This window comes from Malaclemys terrapin, chromosome 21 (genome assembly GCF_027887155.1).
Source record: "Malaclemys terrapin pileata isolate rMalTer1 chromosome 21, rMalTer1.hap1, whole genome shotgun sequence".
NCBI lineage: Eukaryota > Metazoa > Chordata > Testudines > Emydidae > Malaclemys > Malaclemys terrapin.
Window position 1 is genome coordinate 6,359,118 of NC_071525.1, and position 10,373 is coordinate 6,369,490.

The following is a 10,373-nucleotide window of genomic DNA, read 5'->3' on the forward strand; positions in this document are numbered from 1 at the left end:
AACTGTTATTGTTATAATTGTATGATTTAAATGAAAAAAATCATGGGGGTGTGAAATGCATTGTGTGTGTGTCACAATTCAGGGCAACGACGCCTGACTGAAACAAGGGCTCTGGCCAATAAACGTCCTTCAGACTCCACCGATGGGTTTTCCTGTGGTCACAAGTTCATCACAGCTTCTGCTCAGATCAAGCACACACAGTATAATGGGGCTTCAGTAGGCCCAAGTCTTTCCACCCTTCCCTAAGGATTGGGCCCCCATTGGACCAGCAGTCCTGTCTGTTTGTTGGATCAGACAGAAGGCCCTGAGTCAGTTTAAACTCAGGCTATTTATCCAAAAATCTTTTCTTTGTCTGCTGCTCCCCGGAGAATCTAGTTTGATCCAGTACATGTGAGCCTCTCTCCAGGTGGTGGTAGCTCATTGCAAGTGTTACAACCTGAGTGAATTTGCCTAATCACCCCTTCTGCTCTTAATTCCTGGAGGGCCATGGTCTCCTTCCCCCATGGAATTACATACAATCCCTTGCCCATAATGATACTTAAACTTAATTCAATAAGGCTTAACTTAATTTCATAAGGTTTGTCCAGGATATTGCAGGAAATTGCCATCTCTGTCACACAATGCTCTTCCAGCAGAGACGGGATGCTTAGATGGAGCAATGATTTGATCTGGAGTGGCAAGAAGCAGGATAATTTACTTAACAGAACGACTGTCTGATTTGATATGGCAATTCCTACCTTAGTAATTATACATATCTTCTTGTGGGAGCAGTACTGGAAAATAAGCCCCCGTAATAGTGCACAGTGCTCTCTCTTGCCACAGAGCCAATCTCTCCCCACCAAAATGCATATTGTTGATAGCATTAAAGTGAAAGTGGATTCCAGGGTGACCAGGTGTCCGGTTTTCGACTGGAACATGGGGTCGACAAGGGATCCTCGTGGCTCCGGTCAGCACCGCCGACTGGGCTGTTGACTGTCCGGTTGGCGGAGCTGCGCAGCGGGGCTGGCAGGGTCCCTGCTAGCCTCCGCACTGCACAGCTCCCAGGAAGCAGCCAGCATGTCCCCCCGCCAGCTCCTACGCATAGGGGCAGCCAGGGGGCTCCGCACACTGCCCCTGCCCCAAGCGCCGCCCCCGCAGCTCCCATTGGCCGGCAACCACGGCCAATGGGAGCTGCAGGGGAGGCACCTGCAGATAGGGCAGTGCGCAGAGCCGCCTGGCCGCGCCTCCGTTTAGGAGCTGGATAGGGGACATGTCGCTGTTTTCGGGAGCTGCTTGAGGTAAGTGCCGCCTGGAGCCTGCACCCCTGATCCCCTCCCACAGCCCTAGCCCCAATCCCCCTCCTGCTCTCTGATCCCCTCGATCCCAGCCCGGAGCCCCCTCGTGCACGCCAAATCCCTCATCCCCAGCCCCACAGCAGAGCCCGCACCTCCAGCCGGAGCCCTCACCCCCACCTTTTAGGCAAGTGTGCTATCAGGCTATGAGATAGTCTCATGGGGGGCTCCCTCGGTCTCTCCTGTTGAAGCTGTTGTAACTCTGGATAAATAATTAAAGAGTTAATGGAGTAGTGGAATTGGATCCTGGGTCTCCCACCTCCCAGGGGGCTGTTCTAACCAGCCAGCTATAGAGCCATTCTTATGCCCGTGATCTCTTGACTTGAAATCCAGATCTCCTAAACTGGAGGCCATTGCCCTAAAAACTGGACTAGCCTTCTTCCGGTCAGAGCATAGCTTGCAGGTCTTTTTTCAAGGAACAGCAAACCATGCCTGCAGAGTAAATGCACAGAGGTGAGCAAAGGAGGGGTGACTTAGGATAAGGAAAGCACTTTTAGAAGCAGCATGCATACCATTGCTTGTGGCGCCAGACAGGGACTGATAACGCTGCTGGAAGAGTTCACCATAAAATAAAGTAAGGCTGAAAGTGACTGGACCTCATTCTCATCTCCAGCACGCATTGTTGCCAGGAGGCAGCGTTCCTATCAGTGCAGAAGCTCCTCAAGGCATGGCATTGGCCTTATTAGCATGCCTGGGCTCTCTGCTGCAGGTACTGCAGCACAAGCAATTACAATTATGCAGCCTCGGGGCTGGGACACAGCCAAGTTTTCTGTTTCACTGTTCACCCTCCCAAGACGCAGCAACAGATGCTTTAAAGAGCAGCACTGGAATTCAGTCGCTAGGCCTCTTTCATTTAGGCTAATCTCCCCTGCTGATGCTTCCTCACCTGTCTAAAGCACTTTGAGGTCTTTGGATGGAAGACGCTGACTGAGTGTCAAGGATTGTTTTTAGCAGTCCAGCCCTGCTTGTAAAAGAGAAGTAGGGAAAGTCATTTCATGCTAAAGACTTACTAAGGGGCAAATTCCATCCTTTGACTTCAGTGAGAGTTGGACGCATGTATCTGAGTGCTGAAATGGGTCGCCCATCCGCAGCCGCTCTTTAGCCTTTCTGAATTAAGTTTACTGGAGAGTGAACAAAATCTTGTCTTGCTCTGCCTTCTGTCCAAAGATGGCCTCATATCCCTGGCTGTACTTCGTCAGCTGGTTTTAGGAGACATGTTTATGTAGAGATGAGTGATATGCATTTGTACTGTTATATGGTAGTACGGGGGGGGGGGCATGTCAGAAGTTATTGGGGGTATGTCCAGCACTCAAGATGGATAGCACATATGCTTCTGCCAGCAGCAATGGGGAGGGGGGAAGTGTATGCTGCTCTTGAACTCTGTAATGCACACTTGAGAGTGTACCCCCAGCCATGCACCCTCTGCAGTATTACATCAGCAGAGGATGTGATGCACCAGGTAGCATTTCGCCTTCTCCTACATCTGCCAGCCTTCACAGGTTTTGGTCTCCAGGTCTCTTCATTCCCATCCAGTGTCCTAACCACAGGACCATCCTTCCTCAAAAGTGATGAAGAGTAAAATAGACTTTCTATTTTTACAAAAATTCTTTCACACTTAATAGTCCAAGACATTATCAATAACACAGGGAAGGGATTTTACATAGATATATGATTTTTTTTAGCTGCATCCCTTTAACTGCATTTTCTCCTTTTATTGTTTTTTACTGCAGAGATTGTGGAGAACAGTGATGATATTACAGCGCAGTGCTACAACTCTGAGATGGCTTTATTTTTGAATGTCCTTGCCCAGAAAAGAATACATGTGGCCAATCTATTGTGCGAAGTATCCGTGGCCAAAGGAAGTGGTTACAGCATGACTTCAGGCCTGGAATCTTACTGTGAGAACACCTGACTGCATTTACTCATATGGAAAGTCTAGTCAACTTGCACCAAATGGACACTGAAGAGCATGTCTGAGTTGCAATGCTTGTGTTGTAACACTGTCGCTTCAGAAATGCTCACACTAGTTTCCACTCACTTTTTTTTTTAACCTTTCATTTTCCTGTTTAATTCTGCCTAATAATCAGTTGCTATTTTAAGGCACACTGACTCACACTCCAGACTTCCACTTTTCTTCTTGTAGTAAGTACCCTCTTCAAGTGTTCTGAAATACTCCTGGAGCAATGTTATGTAGTGTTGGCACTGATTTTAAATGCATCCAGAATATCCATTGGTTAGAACTGATGGCACAAACAAGTTTAAGTGAGTTAAAACACCCACAGACCTTTGCCCACCATTCCCCACACCTTCTATGGGAGTTGAAGTTTGCACAATTGTGTTTTTTCCTTATTTTTCATTTTTGTCTTCTGCATTTCCAGGGTCCAGATGCGACTGGCAGCACTGAGGTAGCCTATGAAAGGCTTTTCTTGTGGGGTAGTGTGAACCCCAATTTTTATGAAGCTCTCAGGGGAAATTAATATCTAAGGTATGTAAAATCATGGAAACATACAGTAACCTGCAAAGACAACAGTTTTCAGTATTGTGAACGGGTGACTTGCACTCCTGCACTACAACACAGTCTGTGTCAGGTCAAAACACCCTTTTCCTGGGGTTACACTATTAATAATACAAAGCAAAGTCCAGTCCAACGCTTCAGTTATATTCCCTGTCTGCCTTAGTGCCTCTAACAGGACTGCCAACCTCAAATGTTCAAAAATCATGAGTCAGGCTCCAACAATCATGAGATTGGCTTAGAAATCATGAGATTATTTTAAAATAATTATGCATTTTGTGTTCTTTTAGCCTTCTGGTTTTTTAGCCTTTAGGATGCATTAGGGTCACATGTTCATGCTTTTTCTGCACAACCATGAGGGCTGCATACTTACATTTTTAAAAATGAAAACTAAGAGTCTCATGTAGTCACATGACTCCAGGTGTTGGGGGTTAGGAAAAATACCAATTATCCCAATACTCTTGATAGAAATGTGAGAACTGGCAACACTAATATAAATATATATGTCTGCCCGAAGTCTGCGAAAACAGATGGAGATTGCAACATGCCTGCAAGGTTAATTAAATCTAGGCTCTGGTGTATTAAGCAGAAAAGCAAATGCCAGATTGAAGGACACTTCATGGAAAATGCTCCTTCCTGTTTGCCACACACAGTGCCTGCGGGAGCATGGGTCACACAAGCTACTGAGAATCTTATGAGTATGTTTGCTGTCCGGAACAGGCACAGCCAAAGGTAATGTGTTTGTTTACTCCTACAGATTACAAGAACACTTAGCAGCCTGAAGCCTGATAGAGCACATTAGATTTTGAAAGAAAATCGAAAACTTAGTTCTAGGAATGGAAAGGACAAAATAGCTTGAGTACAGACAGTCCTGGATAATAGTTTCTGAAGAGATTGATTAGATTGCCTCGGAAGGAATAACCATCCTGGATGCTTAAAGGAAAGTGATATTATCTTACATCGGACGTGGATCATTTCTACCCACCCCCGACCTCCACTTCCCTTTCTTTTTTTCATTCTGGCTCACAGATGTAAGGATTTGCTATTCTACATTACTTGTGCCCAGATTTCACTTCTCACAGCTGTGAATTTCAATGCCCTTTGAGATGAGTCATCATGTTGAAAATAAGTCTCGTGGTGCAACATTAGAGAATCCCAATGACCTAAAAGTTCAGAGACAGTCTGTGTATTTGTGAAGCGTTAATTCCACTCATGTTTTCTCAAAGTGATACAGGAAAAAGAAGTTGTATTGAGTTTTACTTTTGGCCTAAGCCCAGGAGAAATGATATAATTGTTTCAATTTCTTTTCCAGAACACTACAACTTGATGTGTAATATCTTAACTAAGAATATAACCTTTATACTAAAGAAATTCTGTTATGTTGATACACAAATCACATATCGTGCTGTAAATGCATATCACAGTTTGGACAGAGGACACCTATAAAAGTTATGGTTATTGCTACATTCCCATTGCTTGGAAGTCCTGGGACTGGTAATGGGATATAGAGCCTTTCACAATTAAGCTGATGAACCAAATCCATCCCAAGGCCAAACTGTTACCTTTCTCTTGGCTGTTCAATAGCCTATGTGAAATTAAGCTGCTGGGTTTCACCCCAGTTCATAATGGTCAAGTGTCCATATCACAGAGCGTATGACCATAACCTGGCCCTGAATGCTCTACAGTTGGAATTATGCTAACAACATTGATGTGATAGTCAGCACCTTGGCTAACACACCAGGTATTGAACCAGTGACCTCCAGAGTAAAAAAAAAAAGCATGATCTATCACAGCTTGAGCAAAACAGCCAAGCTTCCGATGCAACAATCATCACCTCTGTATATGAGGCATAGCAGGGGATCTATAACCTACACTCACCAATAGCTTACATCTATCTATGGATAGAGCAGGGTTAGGATTCAAAATGATCATGACAAACTGGAGAAATGGTCTGAAATAAACAGGATGAAATCCAATAAGGACAAATGCAAAGTATTCTACTTAGGAAGGAATAATCAACTGCACAAATATAAAATGGGAATGACTGCCTAGGAAGGAATACTGCAGAAAAGGGTCTGGGGGTTATTGTGGATCACAAACTAAATATGAGCCAACTATGTAGTATCACTGCAAAAAAAGCGAACATCATTCTGGGATGTATTAGTAGGAGTATTGTAAGAAAGACACAAGAAGTAATTTCCCAATCAACTGGGATGAGGCCTCAACTGGAGTACTGCAAGCAGTCCTAGGCACCACACTTTGGGAAAGATGTGGACAAATTGGAAAAAGTCCAGAAGAGAGTAACCAAAATGATTAAAGGTCTACAAAATATGACCTGTGAGGAAAAATTGAAAAATATTGGATTTGTTCAGTCTGGAGCAGGAGGATGGGGGACATGCTAACAGTCTTTAAGTATATAAAAGGTTGTTATAAAGAGGAGGGTGATAAATTGTTCTCCTTAACCACTGAGGACAGGACAAGAAGTAACCAGCTTAAATTGCAGCAGAGGAGATTTAGGTTAGACATTAGGGAAAACTGCTCAGCTGTAAGAGTAAGTAAGCACTAGAACAAATTACCTAGGGAGGCTGTGGAATCTGTCATTGGAGGTTAGACAAACACCTGTCAGGGATGATCTAGATGATATTTAGTCCTGTCTCAGTGCAGGGGACTGGACTTTATGACCTATCAAGGTCTCTCCAGTCCTTGATTTCTGTGGGTTTTCCCTGAGCTATGTGCTTAAGGATTTTTTTTCTAATATAAAGATATTATAACTTTGCTTATCTCCCTAAAGGGAATAGTTATGGAACTACGTTCTAGGTTTGTCTAGACCATAATTATAACACAGTTCGGTCCCATTTACATAGGTGAAATTAATTCATGTTCTAATATGGTTGGAGCATCACCATATTAAGGAACCATGCTTAAATCCTGCAGAAGAGGGCTCCACCGTAGAAAGAATGCATACGTTTGCAGATGTAAAACATAGCAAAATTAAATTGCTTTGCAGAAATGGCACACAAGGCAGAGTGTCTTTCATTTGAAATCTGGTGGCTCATTGACCAAAGGGACTATAAATCGTTTAAGTGGATTGTAGCGGGGCGGCCTGGCTTCCAGGCGCCCCAGGAAGCGATGAGCCAGAAAAGCCGCCAGAGTGGGCGGAGCCACCGCGGCCTGTCCCCGCCCCCCGGAAGTCAAGGGGCGGGACAGGAAGTATAAAGGCCAGGCCCCAGCGCTCAGTAGCTGGCCGGCAGCGGGAGAGGACGGACGCTGGTGCCCGAGCTCCTGCGGACCTGAGCCTGCCGAGAGCCCGGTATCCCGAGGAGGACTGGCCGAGCCTGCCGAGAGCCCGATACCCTGAGGAGGACTGGCCGAGCCTGCCGAGAGCCCGGTACCCTGAGGAGGACTGGCCGAGCCTGCCGAGAGCCCGGTATCCTGAGGAACGGTCTGAGCTTCCCCCCGCCAAGGGCCCAGAGGGAGTGACAGACCTACCTGCTGCTCGGGGCCCGCAGGAGCCCATGATCTGCGACCCAGCAGACGGAACTCAGGAGGAGCAGGTACCCATGGAGGAGGAGATGGGAAGTGGCCCAGGGATAGCAGACCCCGAACCCATGTCAGTGTGTTGCGGTCAGGATCCCCACTGACTGCGCGGCAGACGGACTGCTGCGGATAGGGCCCCGGGCTGGAACACAGTGGAGTGGGTGGGCCTGTGTTCCCCCCTGCCACCCCGCGCCGGGTGGCAGTCTCTCCTCCTCCTTGTCCAAGGGGCCTGGGCCCCTGACTGACTATTGATTTGCTGCCCCGCCCTGACCTAGGGCCTGGGCTAACCCAAACTGACCCAGCCCCTGCTACAAGGCCTGGGCCACCGACTGACTATTGGTGTGCTGCCCCGCCCTGACCCAGGGCCGGAGCTGTTAATTGTGTGCTCAGCCCCTGCATCGGGGCCTGAGCTCAGAACTGTTGATTGTGTGCTCAGCCCCTACCCAAAGGTCGGGGCCCTAACTGTTATTCGCTTTGTAGCGGGGCGGCCTGACTTTCAGGCGCCCCCAGGAAGGGACGAGCCCCACCCCGGAACTACTACATGGATACAGTTGGGCCTTGTTAATCTGAGCTTAATTCATCCATATGTCTGAGTAGTACCCAAAAGTGGGAACCAATTTCAGATTTTAATCTGATTTGAAAAGGGACTTCATTCATTGCTTCAGATTAACAGCATTTGACTATATTTTATTCTCTTTGGTGAAAAGGAAAGCACGTGTGTACAAACACATATGCATGAAATTCTTAACACATCTTTGGGTACGTCTATGGAGCAATTTAAGGTGTATTTGTGGTGTGGGTAGACATACCCACACTAGCTTTAATCTAGCTAGCGCAGGGAACAATAGGAGTGAAGACATCACAGCCTGGCCTTCAGCATGGATTAGTTGCTCCAGACCAACCCTTCCAGGAACTCTGGCTATGTACTTGGGTTGCTGGCCTGCACTGGGGTCCATGCTGCCATGTCTTCACTGCTAATGTTACCCACACTACCTAGATTAAAACTAGGGTGGGGATGCCTACCTGCACTACAATTATATCTTAATTTGCAGTGCAGACGTATCCTTTGTCATGTAGCTAACACACTGCAGCTCCAATAGATAGGTTGGATTGAAGAGGATTTGTTGAGCTCCGGCGCCTGCATTTTAAAAAAGGTTGACGAAGGGCAAGGAATAGTTTGGATTATTATGGAGAGTCAGTGCCGTTGGGCAAAATATTTGCATCAAACCTCAAACCCACCATGCGTGAACAGAGCCTGGGATTCAAGGTGCAATTTGTTTGTGAACCTTTAGTTGTGCTCACAAAAGTTTGGGAATTATGGGCTGTGGTTGTTGACATATCCATGACGCTGATAAATCTCCTTCCCCCCAGCCAACCTCCCTCACCGCCCCAACTAACGTAAGAGACACTACACAAGACTAGTTAAGGAGAGGAAATGGTTGGCAGAAGGGGTAGAAAGGGACTTGCGGTGCGGGACTTCATCCAATTTAAGTGAACCTGCTTCCTTTTTGACAGGATCCTCAGTTGGCAGGATTTAGTTTGCAAACTCCAACAAACACATGTAGTGTTTGATGAAAATGTGATGTTCACTATTAAAACCATAGCTCACTCCAGAGATAGAAGCATTTTGGAAATGGATGAACTGACCCTATATATTGTAGCTTGTGTAATATTTCGTTATGGGCCTGCTTCTCCATCATCCAGCACCTTGTGCAGTCATTCACACCAGTACAAATTGGGTATAAAATGTTGCCAGTCTGATTCAGTGGTGTAATCAGTAATGTAAAAGCACAAGGAGAGGGGCAACAGAGAATCAGGCCCTATGCCTGTAAAGTACTTTGGGATCAAAGGTGCATATACTTGTATATTACAAAGCAAACACTTGCCACAGTGTTGGGGTTAAGGATTGTCTCAGAACCAGGTAAATTTAGTGGTGATAACATGAGAAAAGAGGACAAAATACCCATGGCCTGTAGCAATATCATCTCAATTTGTGAGCTCATTAGACTTTATGAGCTAAGCACGGTTGGTCCAGCTTAGTATTGGGATGGAAAACTGCCAAAGAACTCCTGCATGCTGTAGGAAGTCGTGTTGGTGCTCAAAGACCACAACTACCTCAGTAGACTGATTGATAATTTAGTAAATACCACTTTTCCACAGGAGCCAATAATGAGCCAAAATTCCATTGTAGAACTAGGGGGCACTGCTGTTGACGGTGCTGTCTTTTTGATAGTCATAAAACTAACTTCCTGGCTTCTTGTGGTCATTAACAAATCCTGTAGCACTTTTTTTGAACCCCAGTAACCTGGCCAAATTCCAACTTGGATGATTATATTCTACTTACAGAAATATCCCCCATGGTTTCAGTTGAATATAGCACTCTTTTTCATTTCCTGCCCCAAACTGTTATGTAGGTTGCTGTGCATTGTTAACCATCTGCTGTCTCACAACAGAGATGGATACACAGTGATTCACAAAGTGATTCCAAGTAGAAGGCTAAATCCAGAAGGTCTTACTGAGTTGTTACTCAGTCCTTTCTCAGGCAACATTATGGATGAAAGATGGTAGAATTATTATTTTATTGCAGTGGTGCCTAAAAGCCTCAGTCCTAGACAAAGGTCTCATTGTGTTAGGAGCTGTACAAACATAGAACAAGGATATGTCTACACTGAAAATGAACGTGTGAGTGTAGCACAGGTATCCATATCCATGCTAGCTGTAATCTAACCTAGTACAGATAACAATAATAGTGTAGTTGTGGTGATATGAGCTTCAGCACAGTCTAGCTGCCTCAGTACAAGCTCACAAGGGAATCTGTGTATGTGTTCAAGTTGCTAGCCCATGTTGAAGGGTGTGCTACCATGTTTACACTATTATTGCTACCTGTGCTATTAAAGCTAGCATGGGTGTACTACAATCGGACATAAGAACTGTCATACTGGGTTAAACCAATGGTCCAGTATCCTATCTCTGACAGTGGCTAGTACCAGAGG

The 10,373-nt window shown here is 45.7% G+C and overlaps 1 protein-coding gene across 1 annotated transcript in view; it reads left to right on the forward strand.

Annotated features, from left to right (window-relative positions):
• PLEKHO1 (pleckstrin homology domain containing O1) overlaps positions 1–3,284 on the forward strand; it is a 73,943-nt gene extending 70,659 nt beyond the window's left edge. Inside the window, exon 7 of the transcript XR_008442946.1 lies at positions 3,062–3,284. The gene's annotated coding sequence lies outside the window, so the exon portion shown is untranslated. The remainder of the gene's footprint in view (positions 1–3,061) is intronic.
• Positions 3,285–10,373: the final 7,089 nt, after the last annotated feature.